At 44.2% G+C, this 23,570-nt stretch overlaps 1 protein-coding gene across 2 annotated transcripts in view; it reads left to right on the top strand.

Annotated features, from left to right (window-relative positions):
• CIDEA (cell death inducing DFFA like effector a) overlaps positions 1–23,570 on the top strand; it is a 231,761-nt gene that overhangs the window by 154,297 nt on the left and 53,894 nt on the right. The window lies entirely within an intron of this gene.

Raw genomic sequence — 23,570 nt, 5'->3', positions numbered from 1 at the left:
GCTCTCCACTATGTAGTATAGCCATGTCTACTTTAATAGGAAGTTGGAATGCTGGTCCAGATCACCTACATGGTAACTCTTCAGCCTGCCACTATTTGTTTGCCCACAAACCAAATGTAGAAAATTGACCCACTAGATATGTTTTAACAAACTCTGTTAAACAGGCTTTGCACCATAGTGCTGTCATTATCAAGATAAATGTTGTTGCCAGTCACCTTAGTGTTAATTTGGACACATCACTATTTTTTCCCTGCACAGCATTTTGATCAAATGTAGTGCGGTGCAGATATACAAACTTCTGCATAATGATTCTTTGGTATTCACTTTGATTATATTTAATACATAATATGTACATGCCATGATACTAAGAGCATTCAAATGTGGATGAATTGTAGAATATCTCAATTAGGATAAAAAAAAACATTATTAAATGTGGAGAGTCCAACAATTCTGGTGGTATCGAATCTCGACCCTAAATGATATTGAACATGCGGAAGACTTCTTTAGATGAGTATCCACTCTTAGCTTTTGTTAAAAAGATTTGCCAGTCTGAATGTCAATATTTTCTGGCATGTTAAGTCTCAATTTCTAGCTATGCCGCTATTAATTTGCTGACCAGGTTTATAAATCATTTCTATTTCTCTTTGCTAGCGTTACCTCCTCATGCTGTGAGGTGACTTCACTTGATGAGAAGCACACCCTATTTCTAACAACTAATTCTTTTAATAAGAAAAGCTTCTACCACAAGCCACTTCCTTTTTGCCTTTAAAGAGGCTCCCCCCACACACAACGCACAATCCCACCTTTCTTTTTAGCTTTCATTTGGAACAGTGTATGCCAAGGACGACTTCAGTTGATTCGTACTGCAAAAGTGTCTGTCCAGTTTTTGGGTTGTTCACAGGTGATGTAAGCCTGATGGACAAAGCTATAATTCCTAATGTTTCCCTTGGGATTTGGGCCCAAGTTTAGCTAGATAGCCTGATCCATTCCTGGTTCGAGGTAAGACTACTTGGAACCATATTGATCCTCTGTCAAATCTTTTTTGAAATGTTGTTAAAACCCCAGTTTAGAAAGGTGGTTTTGTGTCACTTTAGTGTTGAGGAACTGTTTGGCTCAATCTGTGTGAGGAGGAGGAGGTTTTCGGTAGATATCTGTAGTGGGGCATTTATGCATTATGAAACTGAATGTGTGTTGTATCTCAGACTTGCATATGAGATGCAGTTCACTTTCAAGTCAGTCAGGTGTGGTTCACTGAAAGGATGCTTCTGGTGCAGCATATTCCATGCAGACAGAATACACACTCTTTAAGCAAAAGACCCTGCAAGTAGTTCCCTACTTCAGAATTAGGTTTTCAACATGTTACTGTCCATTTAAGCATATAAGGATGACCAAGCACTCTTCCAGAACACACTTAGCAACAGCTCGAGAAAAAGATGACCACATGGCTAGAATAGAAACATCAGTAGAAATATCAGCTGCGATGCCTGATCCATTATCTTTCTGATGCCCTAGATAATGCCTGGGCCTTGGTCCCAACAGAAAAGTGACTTGAGCCCCATGTTACAGTTTTGTCTCCTTCATTGGCAGTGTCTACCCTTTCATCTTTGTCTTCATCATTGCTTTCATCCAAGTAAGAGAAGAATATAGGGTTAGAGTCTGCCTTATCACCATGAAGAAATATATTCATAAAAGTGCCATTCCCCTAATATTGAACTACTTAAGAGCACATTGAATCTTCTGTAATAGCCTACTTCTTTTCTAGCAGTTCCATAGACCCACTACTTATAAACTCCTTATTTTTTGCCTGAAACTGAATGACCCAGTGAAAAAAAATATTGTTTTGTTTCATGGCTCATTAGTACCCCTTGGTAAGAAAGGATATGTCATTTCTGCACGCTCCCAAAGTAGGCCACATATTTGCTAATTTATCAGGGAAGTCTTTCCAGTCTCAGATTATTTATCTCATCTGAGGCCGTAAAAGGAGTGTACACTGCTCAACCCTTATTGAAGGATTTTCAAACTATCTCTGCAGTACTAGAGAATGGCAAAGGCGCTCTAGTTGCAGACCCAAAAAGATGCAAGCCAGAGTCCTGTTTTTTTTTTTTACTCGTATTAATTTCTTTTTTTGTATTTCCAAACCGACACCAACTCAAACAATATGCACTTCCATCCGTGTAACCACAATTTACTCCATTTCAATCATGGGAATCCCTCTACCGTCCAGTCCACTACAGCAATACTTAAGTGACAGTCGCACTCTGCAACGAAACCCTCCATTGATACTCCTCTGCCACCTGTTCTCCAGAGAATATCTATATTGGCTGCTCATGTAAGGCCAAATTACTGTTGCCAGGGTCCCTATATGTATATATTTTTTAAACTATCCCAGTCAAAAGACTGGCATTCGACTTTTGCCCTTCTCTCAAGAAGTTTAGCAATAAAAGGTAGAATTGAGATGGACACAAATTTCGTGACACATTGGGACCAACGTCCGTGTTTTCAGTAAATGTAAATTGCTGTATTATACAGGACTTTGCCATAGAGCTGGACTGCTAGCAGATGAAGGTCCAAGGTCATTATGGTTCTGGGTCTGGAGGAATTATCTGCAGTGGTAGGAAAAAAGGCATTTCTGAGCAAGGCTTGTCCAGCTGAGTGGAGGTCAGGTGGATGTGTGAAAGGAGAAATCTGGTCCATTGATTGCAGCTAAGATGCTGATGCAGACCGTCCAAGCCAACCAAGGAAGTAGGATCGCCGCTGGGCTTCTGTTATATGGTATTAAGTAACTATAGATGAGAATTGTTTCTAGTCACTAAATTAATGGGGTGCACAGTGTTAGAGGTCCTAGTACAAGCAGAGAAGGGTGTGTCCATCTTCAGTCACATTAAAAAAAGAATATGGAAAATAATAACATTCCGCAAAAATCTCAGGACTGAGGAAATCGACCCACCCATAGGTCTCTTTTTCTCCTGGTTTCTCTGCAAAAAATAATGAAGATTCACTAGCTCAACCCATCATATGGCTGTCACCTTTCTCGCCTCCACTCAAATTGACTGTCAGTTTGCACAACCTATCTATGAAGTACGGGGAAACTTGTACCAACAGATGTCTGCTTAGCTCCAGGAGTACCAGACCTTTCCTTTGTCAAGGTGAAGTTAGATACATACCCAGGCACTGAGACCCTTGAAGTCCTTGTGCTCAGTCTCAATTACCCCTCTAGCGAATAATCATTTTTATGTCACTGGGCTGGTCCTGTCCTAAGCCAAAGACTAAAGAAGTGAGGCAAAGCACCCATGAACCCAAGCATGCCCATTGCAGAGTACCAAATTGCATTGCTTTACCTACTCAGTTGTGGTCAGAGCAGGAAACGGCTAATCACTCCTGGGCTTGGGCCCCTTTAGACCCCTGGGCATTGGTGGGACAGGAAGGAAGTACCTTACCCCCAGCCATCTGTGGGACTGGTAAGCCACTCCCTAGCTCCAGGTGATTCTTCCGGGGTGGGGGAGGTGTAAGGAGCAGGGTGTCTTTCTTTTCTTTTTCTTTCTTTCTCCTTTTCCTTCTTTCTCCTTTTCCTTTCCCTCTTTTTATCCTTCCTTATTTCCTATGTCTGACTTTCCCAGTGCCTGAGGGAAGTTCACAGTGTAGTCAAGGGGATGGGTGCTGGCAAATGTGAAAGAGTCCCTGAAAAATGACAGTCACCCGCGCACCTGTCAATGTTTGTGACAAGGTGAGCTTTTCAATATACAGGCTGCTACTTCTATCCAATGGTAAGGCCATCTCTGTAAGGACACTGCCCTTTCCACAAACCGAACATCACAACTTCAAATAAAATAAGTGAGTCAGAAAAAGGAAGGTGCCCTTACGTTGCGAATTGGCGATGGGGGCAATATTCAAGGTCCTGTGTTAAAAAAAAAGGAAAAAAAGTGCTGTTTTCTTAGCATTATTTTCAACATAACCCATATTTAAATTTGTGTAACCAAAATTGTTGTATCATTTAATCACCTTTTCGATCTAATGGCCTTGTGTGTAGCAATGCATTGACTTATTCATTATCTTTCCTAGTGCTGCAAAAGAGACATTCTGCTGTATGAAAAGGACAATAACAAGTGGTTTTCCTCTGAATTACAACATGAATGACTTTTATAAGAGGCTATGGGGATTAGGAGGCCAACTACATTTGGCTGGTTGGCTCTTCCCAAGAAATTGGCAACCTAGATCTGGCTGACCTTTGATCAGCCCTATGGTCTTTTTGTCCATGGTCTTTGTAATAAAAGCTCAAGTTCTGCACAATAAGTAGGCAGGTGTTAGGTCTTCATATTTCATTCTTTTTGACTCTGTCGGCTCAGTACTCCCTTGCAGACCAAACCTCCTGTTTCTGTCAAGTAGCAAGGTACTTCTCTCTTCCTTCACACAGCGAGCCCGAGGACCTAGGTCTTCAGGTATTAGGTTCAATCATATGAGCCCTTCATTGTACAAATCAGTGGTCGTATAAGCAACCATGAAGGATTCCAAGAGTTAAAAATGTGAGAAAAGTTACTTTATTTACTTAGATTGTTAAGCATGCACTTCCTAGCTTAACTGCTTGACTTGCACTTCTGTTATGTTTTGGAAATGTGACTTTCTCGTGTGTCCGTTTGGATATTTGTAAAATGTTATGTTGCATCTCTAAGGGTTTATAAGAACTGGCTTAGTTAGTCATTTTCATTGTAAAGTGACGCAGTTCGATGTCATTTTATTGCCCTTTTCCCATGTTATCTCAGTTGAGAGCTTTTCTTGAATAGATTACGTTTCCAATAAAAAAATTATTTCCTGCATGGCTGCTGTCTTAGTAACCTATATACCTCTGTCAGCAAAGTTGGTAAGCTTCAAGTAGTCTATGGCTCTCTGCCTGATTCTGTGTCCCATCGCTGAAGAGGTGTGCTTGCTTAGGAAGCACTATAGGTTTATTTCTAATACCCATTTGGCATTGTATATCACAGGAAACTGCGCAGCTTTTGCTTCTTTGCTACATTTCACTTTTGGGCTAAGAATAATGTACATATTTGGAAGTTAAAAGAACACTGTTGTTTATTTTTGATTTGCTATCCTTTTTAGTTCCTCCCTTTTACCTCTGTGTTACTTACAATGGTTATATCACAAGGGGTAAGTTGGAAAACCCTAGTTTTGCATGATGGACAGATTCCTATGTTAACCATTGTTTCCTGCTGTTTTGTTCCACTACCTTGAAGAAACCTGTGTGCTCACCACTAGAGGTAAGGCAACATTGATCACTTTCTCTTCTCACATGCCTTTCAGGGTCATTTGTAGGAAAGCCGAGTGAGATATTCCACACAACTTCTACAAGCAGTATTGTTTCAATTAATTTTCATCAAGCGATGCTTTGTTAGGCCTGAAAGTTCCAAGGAATATGTTTGCTAGATTTGGGGTTCTATCCACTGCTATGCCTGAATTGTGATATTCAACTTGTTTGTTACAATATACTATGAATAGAATTTTGGGAGCACAGTCTGTAATAAATATATCAGCAAGGATGAATAAATGGTTTATGTTACAGAGGAGCTTGTTCATATTTTCTTTTCATTTATTGGAATTCAAAGCGTTTTATTTGAATTGAATTTACAACAATTTATATAGCGCACTTATACCATGCGGTTTCATGGCGCTAGGAGGATGCTTAGCCAGAGGTGAGTAGTAGGGGAAGCAAGATGCTAGGATGGAAAAGCACGGGAGAAAAGAAAGGTCTTAAGTGCTCTACGGAAATCAGAATAGGAGGGGATAGATCTGATATGGAAGGGAAGAGAGTTCCAAAAAGTAGGGGCAAGGACCCTGAATTTCAGGCCCCCGGATTTCTTTTTCTTAAACCAGGGGACAGAGAGCAGAAATTTAGTAGAGGAGCGGAGTTCTCTATTGGGGCAATAAGTACTGATGGCAGAGGAGATGAAGTCAGGGACAGTCCCCGCCAAGGCCTGAAAAGTAGTGCATCCCAATTTAAAGAGAGCCCGCTCTTTAATAGGGAGCCAATGAAGGGATTGGAGAAGGGGAGTGACGTGATGGAATCTGGGTAGGCCATGGATCAGGCGAGCGGCCTGATTCTGGACTAGCTGGAGACGGTGGAAAGCATAGGCGGGAGCTCCATTATATACAATGTTCCCATAGTCCAGCCGGGACAGAACCATCGCCATCAGGATAAGTTTAAGGGCAGGGACAGAAAAGAACCGGGAGATTTTGCGTATGGTGCGAAGGGTAAAGAAACAAGAGGAAACAACAGAATTGATCTGAGTATGGGGGTTGAGGTGCTTGTTGAGTGAGATCCCTAGAGCTTTTACGGAAAGATATTTGATATTTATTGGAATTTATATAGCGCAACTATCGCTCCGGAAGGAGCATCTTGGCGCTGAGCATACAGAAGAACCAGCTTGGTGAAGCATAGATCAGCTGGCTGCGAGAACCGATAGATCAGACTGTGGGAATATCCAGGTCTTCAGGAGTTTCCTGAAAAGGCTTTCTGTGGGAGCGTGCCTGAGGTTAAAGGGGAGACCGTTCCATGCCTTAGCCGCTAGGAATGAAAAGGTTTTTCCACCTCTCGTTTTTAGCTTGATTCTGGGAACACTAACCAGATTGGCTCCTGATGACCTTAAATCGCGCGATGGAGTGTAGCGCAAAAAGCGCTTAGCCAGGTAAAAAGGGCCTGTATTCCTAGTGGCTTTGAAAACCGTGACAAGGAGTTTGAAGAGAATTCTTTTGTGGAGGAGCAGCCAATGAAGAGTGTTAAGGGCTGCCGAGGCCGAGGACCTTCTTGGAAGTTTAAGTACGAGCCTAGCCGCCGCGTGTTGGACGCTTTGCAGTTTCTTAAGGGTAGACTTCTTTATTCTTGCCAAGAGGCCATTACAATAATCCAGCCGGGAAAGGATTAGAGCCACCGCGACTGATTTCCTGGCTGAGATGGGAAGAAAGTCAAAGAATTTCTTCAGCTGTCTGATGAGACTGAAACAGCACCCCGCAGTGATGCGCACATGATCGTCAAAACTAAGAGACAAATCAAATTGGACACCCAGATTGCGGGCCGAGGAAACCGCACTCGGCGGAGCTTCAGAGTTTTGGGGCCACCAATCTTTTGGGGAAAAGAGGATGTCTTTACCTAAGGGTATAATTTCCGTTTTGGCACTATTGCACTTGAGATGGTTATTGTTAAGCCAAGAAAAGACTTGGGAGAGGCAATTCTGAAATCTGAGGGCGGCATCGGAGTGTTTTTTATCTATGGTGACGACAAGCTGGGTGTCGTCAGCATAAGATGTTACGAGGATACCGTGGGATTCAATCAATGTGAGAAGAGGGGCCATATAGATATTAAAAAAGAGTGGGCTCAGTATGGACCCCTGGGGCACACCTGATGTAGTGGGTCTTTCGCCAGAGAGGAAGGGACCTAATGAAACTGTTTGAGATCTGTTGGATAGGAATGATGTTATCCATGTTAATGCAGTGCCCGTTACACCGATCTCGCACATTCTGTTAATAAGGATGGCATGTGAGATGGTGTCGAATGCTGCGGTTAGGTCGAGCAGGATGAGTACAGCTTGTCTCCCCTCATCCTGCAGGAACTTAATGTTGTCCGATAGCTCGATCAATGCAGTTTCAGTGGAATGGCCAGGGCGGAAACCTGATTGCTGTGGGTGCAGGATATGATTATTTTCCACAAAGGCTTTTAACTCCTCGTGTACTAGCTGCTCTGTAATTTTGCCTAGTGCCGGAAGTAAGGAGATAGGGCGCATATAGGATAGGTCTGTCGGGGATTTGTTTTGTTTTTTCATTAGGGGCTTGACAATGGCCTTCTTCCATTCAGCGGGGACAATGCCTGAGCTAAGGGATTCATTGACAATGGTATTGATTGAGGGGTTGACGGCCTCGATGAGATGGTGGAGGATAATCGGGGGGCAGGAGTCCGGGGGGGCTCCCGATCTACAGGTCATGATAGCCTTCTGTGTTTGCAACAGGGAGACTGTTGAGAAGTTACCCAAAGAGGGTAAATTGGTGACGGCATCTTGTGTGGGGATTGAGGGGGAGTCCTTATGAATGTTATTGATTTTCTCGATGAAAAAGTCAGCTATTTGATCGCAAAGGGTTTGGGATGGAGGGATTTCAAGTGCAAGGGCCTTGGGGTGGGTGAAAGACTTGACTATATTGAAAATAGTATATTGTTTCTGTTTAGCTTCCTCTATGGCTGTGGTAAAGAACTCCTTTTTAGCTTTTTTTATGTTGGAGAGGTATTGTTTCCTCTGCAGGATGTATAGGGTTCTGGAAGTGTGATCGTAGGTTTTCCTCCACTTTCTTTCAAGGACCCTGCACAAAAAATGACTTTCGGTAAGGGCCTGAGTATACCAGGGGGCATTAGGCTTTCTTTTGCGATGGACTGATTTTTGATTGTTTGGGTTGGAATTAGCCAAGACCACTTTATCGATCCACAGGTGGAAGTTTTTAGAGTCTTGCGATACGTCTCCAACGATAGTGGGAGGGGAGGCAAGAGGCTGGGGGTTCAACTTAATGCGCTCGGCCACTTTCTTCCAGTTGGTCGGGAAGGGGGTGGGGGAGCACTTAGTGTTCGGTTGCGATAAATAAGGGTTTTGCCTTGATGGAAAAGGGGATGAAACAGTGATCAGTCCATATTTGTGGGATCGGGGGAGATACAGCTAGAGTCTCTAAATTTGTACAGATGCCATCTAGCGTGTGGCCGGCCCGGTGCGTGGGGGATGTGACCAATTGAGAGAGGCCAAAAATATCAAGTGATTGCTGGAAGTTTGAAGTGTGAGGGTCTGCGCAGGATTCCAAATGAAGATTAAAATCACCGAGGAGGGTGAAGGTAGGATAATGGGTCATAAGTGATCCAAGAGTCTCGTCAAGGGAATCCAAGAATGGCGTGGTGTTTCCGGGGGGGCGATAGACAAGTCCTCCTGAAAAGGAGGTGGAGGAGGTGATTTGGATCACAAAGCCTATGCCCTCACAGTCCTTGAGAAAGGCCAGATCAAATGTGTGGCACATAAAGGGTTTCTTGATGATGATAGCTATACCCCCTCCCCTACCGCAGGGTCTATCCCGTCTATGGATGGTAAAGTCGAGCGGGAGGGCGGTTGCCAAGTCAGGGTTGGACGCATCGTTTAGCCAAGTTTCGGTGATGAAAAGGGCATCAAGGTCGTAAGAAAGTATAAGGTCATGAGTATCTTGGCCATGACATGCTAAGGACCTGGCATTGATAAGTCCGCATTTAAAGGTGATAAACTTGTGTACTAGTGGGGGGAGTGGGTTGGAGATTACACAAGTGGATCCCAGGGATGACCATCTGCAAAAGCGGCATGAAAATGGGCCCCTGAGACGATCAGTAGGGGGATGTCCCTTACAGCTATGGCTGGCCGTTATGTGGCGCAATGAGAGAAGCTCGTTAGAGTCATACCTGATGGCTAGATGGTTTTGGGCAGCATGGCCCGCGCCCGGCGCAGTCCTGGCGCGGACGGGCGCAGACGGGCTTGGCTTAGGCGCGGCTTCGGCGCGCGACCGGCGCGCCCGCTGCGCCGTCTGGCCGGCTTGCACATTTATAGGAAGGAAGGAGGGTGGGAGGACGGCGCGACTAGAGCGTTGACCTCACCTGCCTCGCTCAAGATGGCGCCCACCGCCGCCGAATGTTGGTAGAAAACGGCTTGGCTGAAGGGAGAGGAAAAGTAGGTGTGAAGAGTGTCAGAGTACCTAAAGCACAATTCCCCTTATGCTCACAGCCCCCAAAGGTAAAAAAACAGCGGTTTTAAAAGCAGTTAAAAACGCTCCAAAGAGAGGGAGTGGGGGAAGTACTCAGGGAAGGGGGCCAAAAACTGGGGGACCAGGGACTGGGGGTGCTACCAGTAACAACAAGTTCCGTCTTATTCATTATTATATAAAATAAAACTCAACTCTAGAAAACGTAAAGGTTGAGACTAAATCAATTCACCGTAGGCACGTGTTGGTAAAGTTGACGAATTCTATTTATGTTCCTTCGCATTATACATGATCAGACTCCGTGAAAGCACTTCGGCTAAAGCTGTTTCTGTTTGAGAGTAAGAACAAAAAGAAATACCAGTAAAGTCGTACTCACTCCCACAAGCTTCTGACTGATATTTCCTGATCTACCCCTTAAACCTTTATGGAGTGATCTTAAGTTGTCTATTATCACTTACATCTTGGAAGGTAAAAGGGACAATCCTGCCGGAGAATGGGAATGTATGTCTACCCCTTTAGGGGAGACGGGAAGGATTGCTGCAGGATTAGTCTTGTGTTGGTGGTCTGATAGCTTATCCCAGTGTTATTGCGAGCTAAGCTTTGGATGAGCCTGTATGCAATCTGGCAATCTGCACAAAAGCCTCTCGTGTCCCCAGGTTTTCATTGTGTTTTTTAATGAAAGGAAAAAATGCGGGGCCAGATGTGCGACCATTTAATTTTCCGATTTGCTAATTGCGAGTTTTTGCAACTCGTAAAATTAAATCAACTAGTGTGTCTCAAACACATTTATCGATTCCCAAAAGGGTCATCCGTAGTCATGAGGCAGATCGCAATTTGCGACCCATTGGGAATGGCCTGCAGTCACAGGGATGGTGGTCTGCTGGGGTCAGCAGAGCACCATGTCTGTGATTGATTTTTAAATAAAGCAATTTTATTTTTTAATGCAGCCCATTTCCTTGAAGGAAAACGGGATGCATTTGAAAAAGAAAAATGAAACGTTTATTTTCCATTTTTTGAGACCACTGCCTGCTCTAAAAAAATGTTGGCGCCCACATTCACAAAGGAAAAGGGGTCCCTTGGAGACCCCTTCCAGTTTGCGAATGGGTTACCACCTCCTTCACGGAGTTGGTAAAGTATAAATATTTTGCGACTACATTCCTGAAAACATTCATACATGCCCCTACGACTCGCTAATAGGAAGAGACGCCTTTGGCACGTCCCTTCCGAATAGCGACTCACAAACCCTATTTTGTGAGTCTGTAATAGGTTACAGACTAGCAAATTAGGGTTAGTACATGCCAGAATCCATTTTAGTAGTCTCAAATATCCCAATTTTTTCCGTTTGGAACTGCGAAAAACGGTCGTACATCTGACCCGTATCTATCTGTCTTTTAGATACATGTTATCCTACCCTGGAGAGGAAAGATTCTTCAATTGCTGGTATTATAGATTACCATAAACAAACCGATTCCTTCTGAGTGGCTCCTGAAAATGAATTTAGAAAGTTCATGGTGAAACCCAAATCAAGAACATGCTGAAGAGCTTGGTCTGGATGGAATGAATGAGTAAATGATTTTTATTGATTTGATTAACGGAAATCATTACAATAAATACATGCAATGCAAAATATCCACTTCAAAAAAATTAAATCACTTTTCAATTGAAATATTTATTAGGTCAAAAAACACAATGTCCGTAGTAATCCTCGACAGTTCTTGAATTGTTAAGTGGTCATTCGTTAAGTGATTTACAACTGTGTGAGGCAATTCTAATTTCATTTTATTGTTTACAATAGTAATAAACTTTTCAAACTGAGCAAGTTCTGCGATGATGTTTGTTGAACGCTAGTGCACCTCTGCAAGTTGTAATTGCATTTCTTAAAAACATTGGCCTAAGTAGAGCATGGCGCACAGAAAATTCTGGGCAGCAGCAAAGAATGTGTACTATCGATTCCCTTACGACGTTGCAGTATTTGCAGCCCTCGTTATCAGATTGTGTTTTTTTCCAAGCTGCTCTTTAATTAGCAAGACCATGAAAATTTCACACAGAATTCGGTTTCTACATTGACTGCTCAAAGCTTTTTTAAGTATGGCTGCATCTGGTCATACTCGTATGATTTACAGATCGGTTTGAATCAGGACCTGGTTTGTATTTTTGTTAAATCTCTAGATAAGCGTTGCACATGCTTTTTTAATATAGATTTCATTATCACAAATGGAATGGTGCAAAAAACTAGAATCCAGGATGAAGTTTAAGTCCTTAGTGGCTGCAGCCACATAATTTGACCAGAGATTGCTCTTTTGATTAAAAATTGCTTAGATTTTCATTTTAAGAGTATCCGGTTGAGAGTTCATAACTTGGTGATAATATTTAATCAAGGATGACTCACATTCCAAGTCTTGTTTTAGTAGTTCAAATTCTAGTCTTAGATGTGCCTAAACAGTGTATTGGGGTAGGTAGAAAATACGCCAGTAGGTTATAAAATGAATTGTATCCATCAGTTGAGAGAGTTTAGAGTGGAATGCCATGTGACCATAGGAGACCATTGGAATAAGCTTTGCTTTTGTTACTTTAATTATGGAATCTGCTGTTGGGCTATGTAACTGTGTGTTGAACTTACAGAGGGCGAATATTAGATTACTGGCCTTTTTTCCATGTTGTTCCTGTGTATAATTGATGGGCCAGTTGCTGAGAACCCTATGCCAAAGTAGTTACATGTTGCAGCATATCCTATCTGTAACTGTCCTAAGTTCCAGTATTGAATGGGCTTATTGTTTGATTTTCCAAATATCATCACCTTGGTTTTACTTGCATTTACTTGTACTTTATCTAAATTATATGTGTGCAGTTTAATCAAAATGTGTTGCATTCCTATTATAGTTTGATCGAGAATAATCAAATAATTTGCTTACTAAGTTGGCTAATGCAAGTACCAAGTCTCGTGGAAAGCCATTGGAGTTTAATAGTGCACTCTCTTATCTGCCATTAGAGATTAAATAAAATCGGGGCCAAGATGCAGCCCTTTTCCAGACCTTTATTTATCTCTAATTGTTCGGTCATTTTCTCACCGACTTCCAACTTAACTCATACCCAGTTGTCCAATTTCAAGGAGATTATTGCTTTAAGTAAAGATAGTGAAATACTCCTACTCTTGAGCTTTGACCATAGGATATTTCGATCTTCTTTATTAAAAGCGGCAGAATAATCCACAAAGCAGGCGAACAATGGTGATCTGGATGGCAGCCTTGAGTGATGTATCATACATATATGATAAGGCTATGATATTATCCTGTGTGGAAGATTTTTCCCTGAATCCGGTCTGGTAGATTGGCATTAGTTTTTCTTTTTCTGCCCATTTATCAAGTTCAACCACTTGGTCCAGAACTCAATATCTTCTTTAAATAATGAAGCGGGAAGACGATTTGGCCCTGGTGCTCCATCTTCTTTGATTGCAATGCCTTCTTTACTTCAGCCATGGTAATAAATGTATTGTCCACTATTGTTTTACTTAATGTTGTCTTGTGCATGCCTTTTACCGTGTTTTCCGCAAATAGGCCCTGCACATATGCGATCGATCCACTGTGCCTTAGTAACTCTGTTCTCTCTCTTAAAAGGTGTGTTTAGCGTATTAACATTGACCCAATATTATGGCTGAATATATTGCCCCAACAAAGATCACAGATGTGTCCATTTGGCTTCTGTGTATTTTGTTTTTTCTGCTCAACGAATAGTTTGATATTGTTTCTTTGCTTGTTTAACCTAGATGGTGCCAGATCCTTAGGCTGCATTCTTATCAGATGCCTCCCAAGCAAAATTGATTTAATCCAACTTAATGATTCAGAAAAGGGGGTGGTGATGGACAGAGTGTCTGAATTAAGCAGACCACTCTTACCCAGTCCAAAGATCAGGGCTTGATCCATCACCGTTTTTTAGCTCACTGCACCATCCCAGCTCAGAACTTGGCTATATGCAAATTACTCTGACCCTGGCCCAGTGCATCATGGGAACAGGGCAGACCAAACTACCAAGCCAATTCTTATACTGGGAAGGAAACAAGCTACCGGGGACCGGTTTCTGGCATTTCAGCCGTCTTCGGCCCGGCTTGCTTGAATCCTGATGGTGCAATGAGCTAGGGACTCACATCTGAGTATACCCTTCCACGCTTATGGTGGACAAAAATGATTCAGAAAAGGGGGTGGTGATGAACAGAGTGTCTGAAATAAGCAGACCACTCTTACCCAGTCCAAAGATCAGGGCTTGATCCATCACCGTTTTTTAGCTCACTGCACCATCCCAGCTCAGAACTTGGCTATATGCAAATTACTCTGACCCTGGCCCAGTACATCATGGGAACAGGGCAGACCAAACTACCAAGCCAATTCTTATACTGGGAAGGAAACAAGCTACCGGGGACCGGTTTCTGGCATTTCAGCCGTCTTCGGCCCGGCTTGCATGAATCCTGATGGTGCAATGAGCTAGGGACTCACATCTGAGTATACCCTTCCACGCTTATGGTGGACAAAAATGATTCAGAAAAGGGGGTGGTGATGAACAGAGTGTCTGAATTAAGCAGACCACTCTTACCCAGTCCAAAGATCAGGGCTTGATCCATCACCGTTTTTTAGCTCACTGCACCATCTCAGCTCAGAACTTGGCTATATGCAAATTACTCTGACCCTGGCCCAGTGCATCATGGGAACAGGGCAGACCAAACTACCAAGCCAATTCTTATACTGGGAAGGAAACAAGCTACCGGGGACCGGTTTCTGGCATTTCAGCCGTCTTCGGCCCGGCTTGCTTGAATCCTGATGGTGCAATGAGCTAGGGACTCACATCTGAGTATACCCTTCCACGCTTATGGTGGACAAAAATGATTCAGAAAAGGGGGTGGTGATGAACAGAGTGTCTGTCCCTCACCACCCCTTGTTGTAAATATTTTTGTCCACCCTAAGCGTGGAAGGGTATACTCAGACATGAGTCCCTTGCTCATTGCACCATCAGGATTCAAGCAAACCGGGCCGAAGACAGCTGTAATGCCAGAAACCGGTCCCCGGGAGCTTGTTTCCTTCCCAGTGTAAGAATTGGCTTTTGTAGTTTGGTTTGCCCTGTTACCATCATGCACTGGGACAGGAACAGACTAATTTGCATACAGCCAGGTTCTGAAACAGGGATGGTGCAGTGAGCTAAAAAACGGTGTTGGATCTAGCCCTGATTTCTTGACTGGGTGAGAGTTTTCTGCTTCATTCAGAGACTCTGTCCCTCACCACCCCTTGTTGTAAATATTTTTGTCCACCCTAAGCGTGGAAGGGTATACTCGGACATGAGTCCCTTGCTCATTGCACCATCAGGATTCAAGCAAACCGGGCCGAAGACGGCTGTAATGCCAGAAACCGGTCCCCGGGAGCTTGTTTCCTTCCCAGTGTAAGAATTGGCTTTTGTAGTTTGGTTTGCCCTGTTCCCATCATGCACTGGGACAGGAACAGACTAATTTGCATACAGCCAGGTTCTGAAACTGGGATGGTGCAGTGAGCTAAAAAACGGTGTTGGATCTAGCCCTGATCTCTTGACTGGGTGAGAGTTTTCTGCTTCATTCAGAGACTCTGTCCCTCACCACCCCTTGTTGTAAATATTTTTGTCCACCCTAAGCGTGGAAGGGTATACTCAGACATGAGTCCCTTGCTCATTGCACCATCAGGATTCAAGCAAACCAGGCCGAAGACGGCTGTAATGCCAGAAACCGGTCCCCGGGAGCTTGTTTCCTTCCCAGTGTAAGAATTGGCTTTTGTAGTTTGGTTTGCCCTGTTCCCATCATGCACTGGGACAGGAACAGACTAATTTGCATACAGGCAGGTTCTGAAACTGGGATGGTGCAGTGAGCTAAAAAACGGTGTTGGATCTAGCCCTGATCTCTTGACTGGGTGAGAGTTTTCTGCTTCATTCAGAGACTCTGTCCCTCACCACCCCTTGTTGTAAATATTTTTGTCCACCCTAAGCGTGGAAGGGTATACTCAGACATGAGTCCCTTGCTCATTGCACCATCAGGATTCAAGCAAACCGGGCCGAAGACGGCTGTAATGCCAGAAACCGGTCCCCGGGAGCTTGTTTCCTTCCCAGTGTAAGAATTGGCTTTTGTAGTTTGGTTTGCCCTGTTCCCATCATGCACTGGGACAGGAACAGACTAATTTGCATACAGCCAGGTTCTGAAACTGGGATGGTGCAGTGAGCTAAAAAACGGTGTTGGATCTAGCCCTGATCTCTTGACTGGGTGAGAGTTTTCTGCTTCATTCAGAGACTCTGTCCCTCACCACCCCTTGTTGTAAATATTTTTGTCCACCCTAAGCGTGGAAGGGTATACTCAGACATGAGTCCCTTGCTCATTGCACCATCAGAATTCAAGCAAACCGGGCCGAAGACGGCTGTAATGCCAGAAACCGGTCCCCGGGAGCTTGTTTCCTTCCCAGTGTAAGAATTGGCTTTTGTAGTTTGTTTTGCCCTGTTCCCATCATGCACTGGGACAGGAACAGACTAATTTGCATACAGCCAGGTTCTGAAACTGGGATGGTGCAGTGAGCTAAAAAACGGTGTTGGATCTAGCCCTGATCTCTTGACTGGGTGAGAGTTTTCTGCTTCATTCAGAGACTCTGTCCCTCACCACCCCTTGTTGTAAATATTAATCCAAATTAAGGCTTCCACTGGGCACAGCAGCTTGTTGAATCTATCTTGGAACAAAAGAGGAGCCAAGTGGATTTGAAATTTGAAAGGTTTCCACTGACATCCTAAGATATTTTGTTTGGTGTTTGTGCACTAGGTCAAGACTGCACGACCACTAAACATTCAGTTGTATTGACCTGCTACCTGACCTAACACTGTTTGAATTTTTTCTTCAGGAATGGAATAAACTAGTACAGATTGTGGAGGTTCAGAATGGGAGAAAGACCTCCATTGCATGGAGGGCAGGACTGGTTCTGTAGACCTTAGGAGGAGGAATCAGAATATCTGTCACGACTTATGGAGATACTGACCAAGGAGCAAGATGTTTTGTTTGCAGCAGATGTAGTTTCAGAGGACCGCTGTTTCAAGGTTTTGAGACCATCCCGAAGTGGAGTGATTAGATTCTTATGGTGATAGTGGCGAAAAGCCCTTTTCACACTTATTAATGACGAGTCCTTCTCAAGAGGCGGAAGTATGAAAGGCACTTAAGCCACAATGAGCGACTGTGTCCCGCAGGACTAGGCTTCCTTCGAAAATGCCTTTTTTGCATGATTGGAGGGATCAGGTTTTGAGATACCGCCTGAGTAATTGGAACAAAAAATAGTCCTTCCCTTGAAGATCTGATGATTTTTGGATGGAGTGCAGCATTTTGATTGTAACTATTCATGCCTCATTCCACCCAAGCACTTCTTCAATCTAGCAATCATAGATTTTTACCAACAAACCGGAACTCGTCACCTTTTTTAGGGAGTTTTGTTTCAAGTATGAAGACTTAAGACATTCCATCACTTAATGGAAGTCGATTCATCTGTTTTTAAGTGGTCTTAGTTTGAATATGGGGCAGTATCAGTACATTTGCACAGATTGAGCATGAACTTGTTCTGTTCTTGCTAATGGTTGGACAGTTTTTTTGGCATTACAGTCGAACTGTCCCCTCCTCCTGAGCACTGCTTTACACTATTTCGACAAGAAGTTTCCCGTCCCACCTCCATGTGGTAAGGGTACCCATTGTGGGGCGGGATCCTCAATGTAAAAGTGCGATGTTTATTATGTTCTCTCTGTCAAATATTATTTGGCGCAGTTGGAGCCGATCGAAAGAGATCAAAGGAGACGTTCTATGCCTAATGTAAGATCTCAGATGGTCTCTTGTTATACACCCTATTATTTAAATATTATTTACCCATGTTTCTAAAACCAAAATTTGAACTGTAGACCCTAAACTATATAGCAAAAATAGTACTTGTAGTCACATTGTCTTTCAGAGTCAAATCTCTGTACATTTTGATTTAAACATATGGTGATGCTGTGAACACGACCATCAGGAACCCAAAACGTTTTCTACAATTAGCTTAAAAAAAAAAAGATATATATATATATATATATATATATATATATGATGAATTTAAAATATTCTTGCAATCATACAAGTATTTTGATATATCTTAAAAATAGTTTTAATGTAAATGGAATTTTTTTGTGTGTATAGATTGGTTATTTATTGGATTTTAGCTACACTTTTACTTGCGGTTTTTATTAGTTTAACTAGGTCTCTGGTTTTACTGATTTTTATCCAATATTTGTGTGGTATTAGAATCATGATGTGACCAATATTTTGCACACTGTGTAAACATGTTTACTCCCACTTTCCATATTCTCTGTTTACAATTCCCTTTTTTTTTTACAATCCAGAAATGTTTACATCCATATATTTGTACTCTTTACTAAACATTTTCTAGTATGAAATTTGAAATGCTTCTGCTAGTCCTAGTTTTTAACTTTAACTCACTTTTTATCGTGTCTGCTAGTAACTTTTTAGTAGAGCGATACCCAATTGCACTTTGTTGGAATGCTCAAGTCTCTAATACCTTCGTATAATTAGATGTGTTTAAGATGGACTTTGTTGAATATTATGTGGGCACTTGCCCGTTATTACACATATGTGTATTGTATTGTTAGACTAATACTACTTTTTTTCAATAAGTAGTATTGGGGTCTTCAAGTATGGATTACCTCTTCTTTACTTTGTTGTGATGTTTATTTATCATTGTTAATGCTTTCTGTTTATTTAAGTAGCATTACATTATTTAAACTCGCTAGAATTACGATAATGAAATAAATAAATAAATAAATATATATATTGTATTGTATTGTGATTTGTAAAGCGCGATTGCTGCCCAATGGGCGTCCAAGCGCTGAGGCATAAAAAACAGAACTGATGAGTGATGGAAACGAGCTTAGGTGGATATAGCAAATAAGTAAGTTTTCAGCTGCTTTCGGAATGAGAGTAAGTTGGGATTGGACCTGATTTGTAGCGGGAGTGTGTTCCACATTTTCGCAGCGTTTAAGGAGAACATCCTTCCTCCGGTCCTGGCTCTCCGCACTCTCGGGACTACGGCTAGAAAGGCTTCCGTAGATCGGAGGTTTCTGTTAGGATGGTATTGAGTAACCAGTTTGTTGAGGATCCTTGGGCCAGACCCCCAGAAAGCTCGATGGGCGATGCATAGTGCCTTAAATGCCACTCTCTGCTTTACTGGGAGCCAGTGTAGGGCGACCAGGGCATGTTTTGCAGACTGCGTCCTCGGAATCTGCAGCAGCGTGCGGGCTGCGCAGTTTTGGACGACCTGCAGTTTTCGCATGGACAGCTCTGGGGCCCCCACATACAGAGCGTTATTTGAGTCCAGCCGGGACTGGATCAGGCCCTGAACTGCCACTTGTTTTGCTTCCATTGGGAGGAGGGGGAGGACCTTCCTTAGTGTTCTAAGTAAGCCAAAACAGATGGCGGAAAGTTTAGTGGCCTGGGTGGAGAAGGAGAGGTTTTTATCCAGCCATACTCCCAGGCTTTTTACACTCTCTTTGGGGATGGGAGGTGTGCCCAAACATCCAGGCCACATGGAGGGGAGTAAAGTGGGTGAAACAGTGCCTAGGAGCATGAGCTCCGTTTTGTCTCCATTCAGCTTTAATGAAGAGCCTGTCATCCACTTTTTTATATCCTCTAGGCAGTTCATCAGGTTTCCTGAGGTGTGGCCGGTGCTTTCCTGCGTCAGTGAAACCACTAGCTGGGTATCGTCGGCATATGATACAATTTTTATGCCTGATGGTTCGACGAGCCCAGCCAATGGTTTCATATAGACATTGAAGAGCACAGGGCTCAGAGAGGAGCCCTGTGGTACTCCACAGTCTAGGGGTTTTCTGACTGATGTTATGTCCCCATCAAAGATTTGGAAGGATCTGTTATGCAGGAATGATTCCAGCCATTTTAGAGCGTCGCCTCCGACACCGATGTTATGCAGACGGTTCAGCAGAGTGGCATGGCTGACCGTGTCGAAGGCTGCACTTAGATCAAGGAGGATCACTGCCACTGATCCCCCTTGATCCAGTATCCTTCGAGACTCTTCGACGACTGCCAGCAAAGCAGTTTCAGTACCATGTTTTGGCCTGAAACCTGTCTGGGATGGGTCCAGGAGTGCATGGCTTTCCAGAAATTGTGTCAACTGGGTATTTATGTGTTTCTCTAGCACTTTACTTACCCAGGGGAGTAATGAAATTGGACGGTAGCTAGAGTGATCTTCTGGATTGAGGGTGGGTTTCTTTAGCAGAGCCCGTACCATGGCTCTCTTCCACCCGGTTGGTACTGTACAGGAGGAAATGGATGAATTAAGGAGCTCTAGCACCACTGGAAAGATGGCTTGGCCTGCCTGGAGCAGTATTTCTGGTGGGGCAGGGTCGAGGGGAGACCCAGATTTGACTTGGGCTGCCAGTTGTTGCAGTGTCTCCAGGTTTAGTGGGGAAAAGTGGTCCAGCATAGGTTGTCCTTGCAGGGGGGAATTATTCAGGGGGCTTTGGTTAGTTGAATTGTTAGCTGTTGCCGGGAAAGCAGAATAAATCTGCGTGACTTTATTGTGGAAAAAGTCTGCAAGTTCATTGCATTGCTCTAGTGATTTCGGGACGGGGGGGGCAGTATTGACAGTAATGCATTTTTTGACCAGATGGAAGATCTCCTTGGGTTTTGATTTTGCTGCCATTATTTGGTCTGCAAAGTAGGCGGACTGAGCTGTTCTCACCCCATTTCTGTAGGCCTTAATAGTCTCTTTGTAGTGTTTTTTGTTTTCTGGGAGGAAATCTATTCTCCAGGCTCTCTCTTTTTTCCTGCAGAGGCGTTTCAGGTCTCTCAGGGAGTCTGAAAACCAAGGAGCAGACTTGTGTACTCTCTTGGGAGCGGATTTCCGTAGAGGAAGGATCGTGTCCAGTGATTTCCTGATCCAACCCTCATAGTTGTTATTTGCTTGGTTGGGGTTAGTACAGGGAGGTGGACGGGAGTCTTCAAGGATAGTTGTCCATGGCTCTATGGAAAGTTTTTTCCAATTCCTCCTAGTTATAGGACGGGGAGGCAATGAGGGAAGTTTGATGGTAGACCAGGTAAATGGGATGAGGAAATGGTCTGTCCATGGGAGGCGAGTGGGTTGTCCGACCGCTAGTCCGGTGCAGTTACTAAAGATTGGGTCGAGCAGGTTTCCCTTTTCATGGGTGGGGGACCTAACCAACTGAGTCAATTGCAGAGCTGCCAGGTCCTCTGTTAATTCCCTAGCAACGAGGTCTGTGGGGGAGTCAAAATGGAAGTTAACTGTATAGTTAGCCGGGGTTAGAAGCCGATTCGCGATGATATCTGGTAGAGACCTAATGAACAGTTTTCCTGAATCTGGGGGGCGGTATATCAGGGTACCAGAAAGGGAGCTGTTCGCAGAGAAGTCTATTCTGAATGCAATGCTTTCGCATTCGGGAATAGCTTCGGTCGAAATGCGGCAGCAGTTTTTCTCTTTTAGAATAATAGCCAGGCCTCCCCCTCTTCCCTTGGTCCGGTCCATTCTATGGATTTGGAACCCAGGGGGAAGGGCGGTGACTATGTCTGGCTCTGAATGGGGCGTGAGCCATGTCTCCGTCAAGAAGATGGCATCCGGGTTGTGATTCTCTAGGAGAAGGCATATCTGCATGCTATGCCGAGGAAGAGATCGGCAGTTTAACAGGTACATCTGGTAGTCCTGTGGCGTGGCTGGTGCCTCGCTGATGTCAAAGGAGTGTTTGCAGCCAGGGCATTGAATAGGGAGGTCGGCTGGAGGAAAGGAGTGCGGGCATTGCGCCATAATAGGAGGTCTTATCTTTTTTATGGCGGCTGAGCTGTATGTCCAGACCTGGATGGTGTGGGGGGCATGGGTTGTGGCCCCTGGCCCCGTCAGGTCGTGGACGGGCGCAGACGGGCTTGCCTTTGGCGCGCCTTCGGCGCACCGCCGGCGCGCCCGCTGCGCCCGTCCGCTGCGCCTCCGGAAACAGCACATTCTTAAATGAGGGGGAAGGGGGGGGTGTGGCCTAACTCGGTGGGCGTGTCCCTGTGGTTTCACGGCGGCTGTCCTCAACCCTCCTCAGCGCCTAGCTCAGCTGCGCGAGGGGTCGATTGTCAGGGGGCAGTGGTTAGGCTTTAGGGGAATACAGTTGTGATACACTCAAACAGTTTTAAAACAATCTTTAAAATGAAGAGCCAACAGTATTCACACACACAATAGTTAAAAAGTAGTCTTAAAAATAGCGTTTCCCTGCTCTCGGCTTCCGCCTCAAGAGCTCAGTCTTTTATCAAGCGCTGACAGGAGAGCGCGCGCTTTTATAGCGAGGGTAGCGGGGGCGTGGCCTAACTCGGTGGGCGTGTCCCTGTGGTTTCACGGCGGCTGTCCTCAACCCTCCTCCGCGCCTAGCTCAGTTGCGCGAGGGGTCGATTGTCAGGGGGCAGTGGTTAGGCTTTAGGGGAATACAGTTGTGATACACTCAAACAGTTTTAAAACAATCTTTAAAATGAAGAGCCAACAGTATTCACACACATAGTTAAAATATATATATATATACATATACATATACATATACATATATACACCGAGTGTCTCCACACACGCTACTTCCAATCACCCAGGATCGGCGAGAGAGAGACGGACCACAGGATCTGACTTCGGGTTAAGTTTTAATGTGCAGGTGAGGCAACAATAGCGCGATGCGTTTCGGGCCCTTGGTCACGTATGTGTATATATATCCTACTGGTGGTCGCTAGTAGGTAGTTATAGTTAGGACCTAGTTTCCATAGGAAAAGCGTATTTTGTTTTGCTAATAACTTTGGCCACGTTTGATGAATCTTCACACATTTTTCAAAACTAATTTAACGCTCACTTCAGCTGCTGTCTGGAATGTTTCGGGGGTGTCTGTGATGCGCGGGCCAAAAAAAAGAGGGGGGTCCCAAAAAGCATTCTCCTCATGTTAATTCCCATAGGGTTTTTGAACACAACTACTGCCACACCAGCGGATTTGAGCAGGTGCCAATCGACGCCTGCAGTTCAAGGGCAGGAGCGGCACATGAAAGCAGTAAAGCACGGGTTGCAGGTGTTTGAGCCTGTTCGACCCCAGCCCACTGCGGTGTGATTTTAGAATAATTGGTGAAGCACACAAGCTGCTCACAGGAGTTTTATTTGCCCGGCACTACATTGACCAGCAGGCTGCGCGAATGTTCAGCCCCCGCCCACTGAGGAGAGCGTCACATGAAAAGATGCCAAGAGCTCAAGCTTCTAGTGTGCTGAACTTTCCCATGATGAAGTGCTTGAAGCAGCACGAAACGCGTCGGGAAGATTGAAGAGAGGGTCTACGCCTCGCCGCTGTAAGCTGTTGTGTTCATCAATAAATGCCTCAATACTTACCTCCTGCTGTGTGGCCTCCTGCTTTGGGACAACTCTACAATGTAATATATATACATATATATATATATATATATGCGTGCTGCTCACTCCAAAACTCCGCACCCCCTCTCCCAGAGGCCACACGAGAATCAAGAACAAGGAGTCAACCACGATGTGCAGGTGAGCAGTAATGTCTTTATTTAAAAAGTGCGCCCTGCCAGCATCATGTTTCGGCCTGCCCAGAGGCCTTGCTCACATGACGCCGCGTAGGGAGCAGTCTGCTTTTAAAGTGCAAGTGCTGATATAAAATCGCAAACCATTGGTTGACCCAACCACGTAACAATCATAATAGAAAGGGGACTTTACAAGGCAGGGTAATACAGTCTAATACAGCCTATGGTAAAAACAGTGCAATATATT

The sequence above is a fragment of the Lissotriton vulgaris genome, chromosome 4_1 (genome assembly GCF_964263255.1).
Source record: "Lissotriton vulgaris chromosome 4_1, aLisVul1.2, whole genome shotgun sequence".
In the NCBI taxonomy this organism is placed as follows: Eukaryota; Metazoa; Chordata; class Amphibia; order Caudata; family Salamandridae; genus Lissotriton; species Lissotriton vulgaris.
Note: the sequence above shows the minus strand (reverse complement) of the source record. Positions and strands in the feature narration are given on the sequence as shown.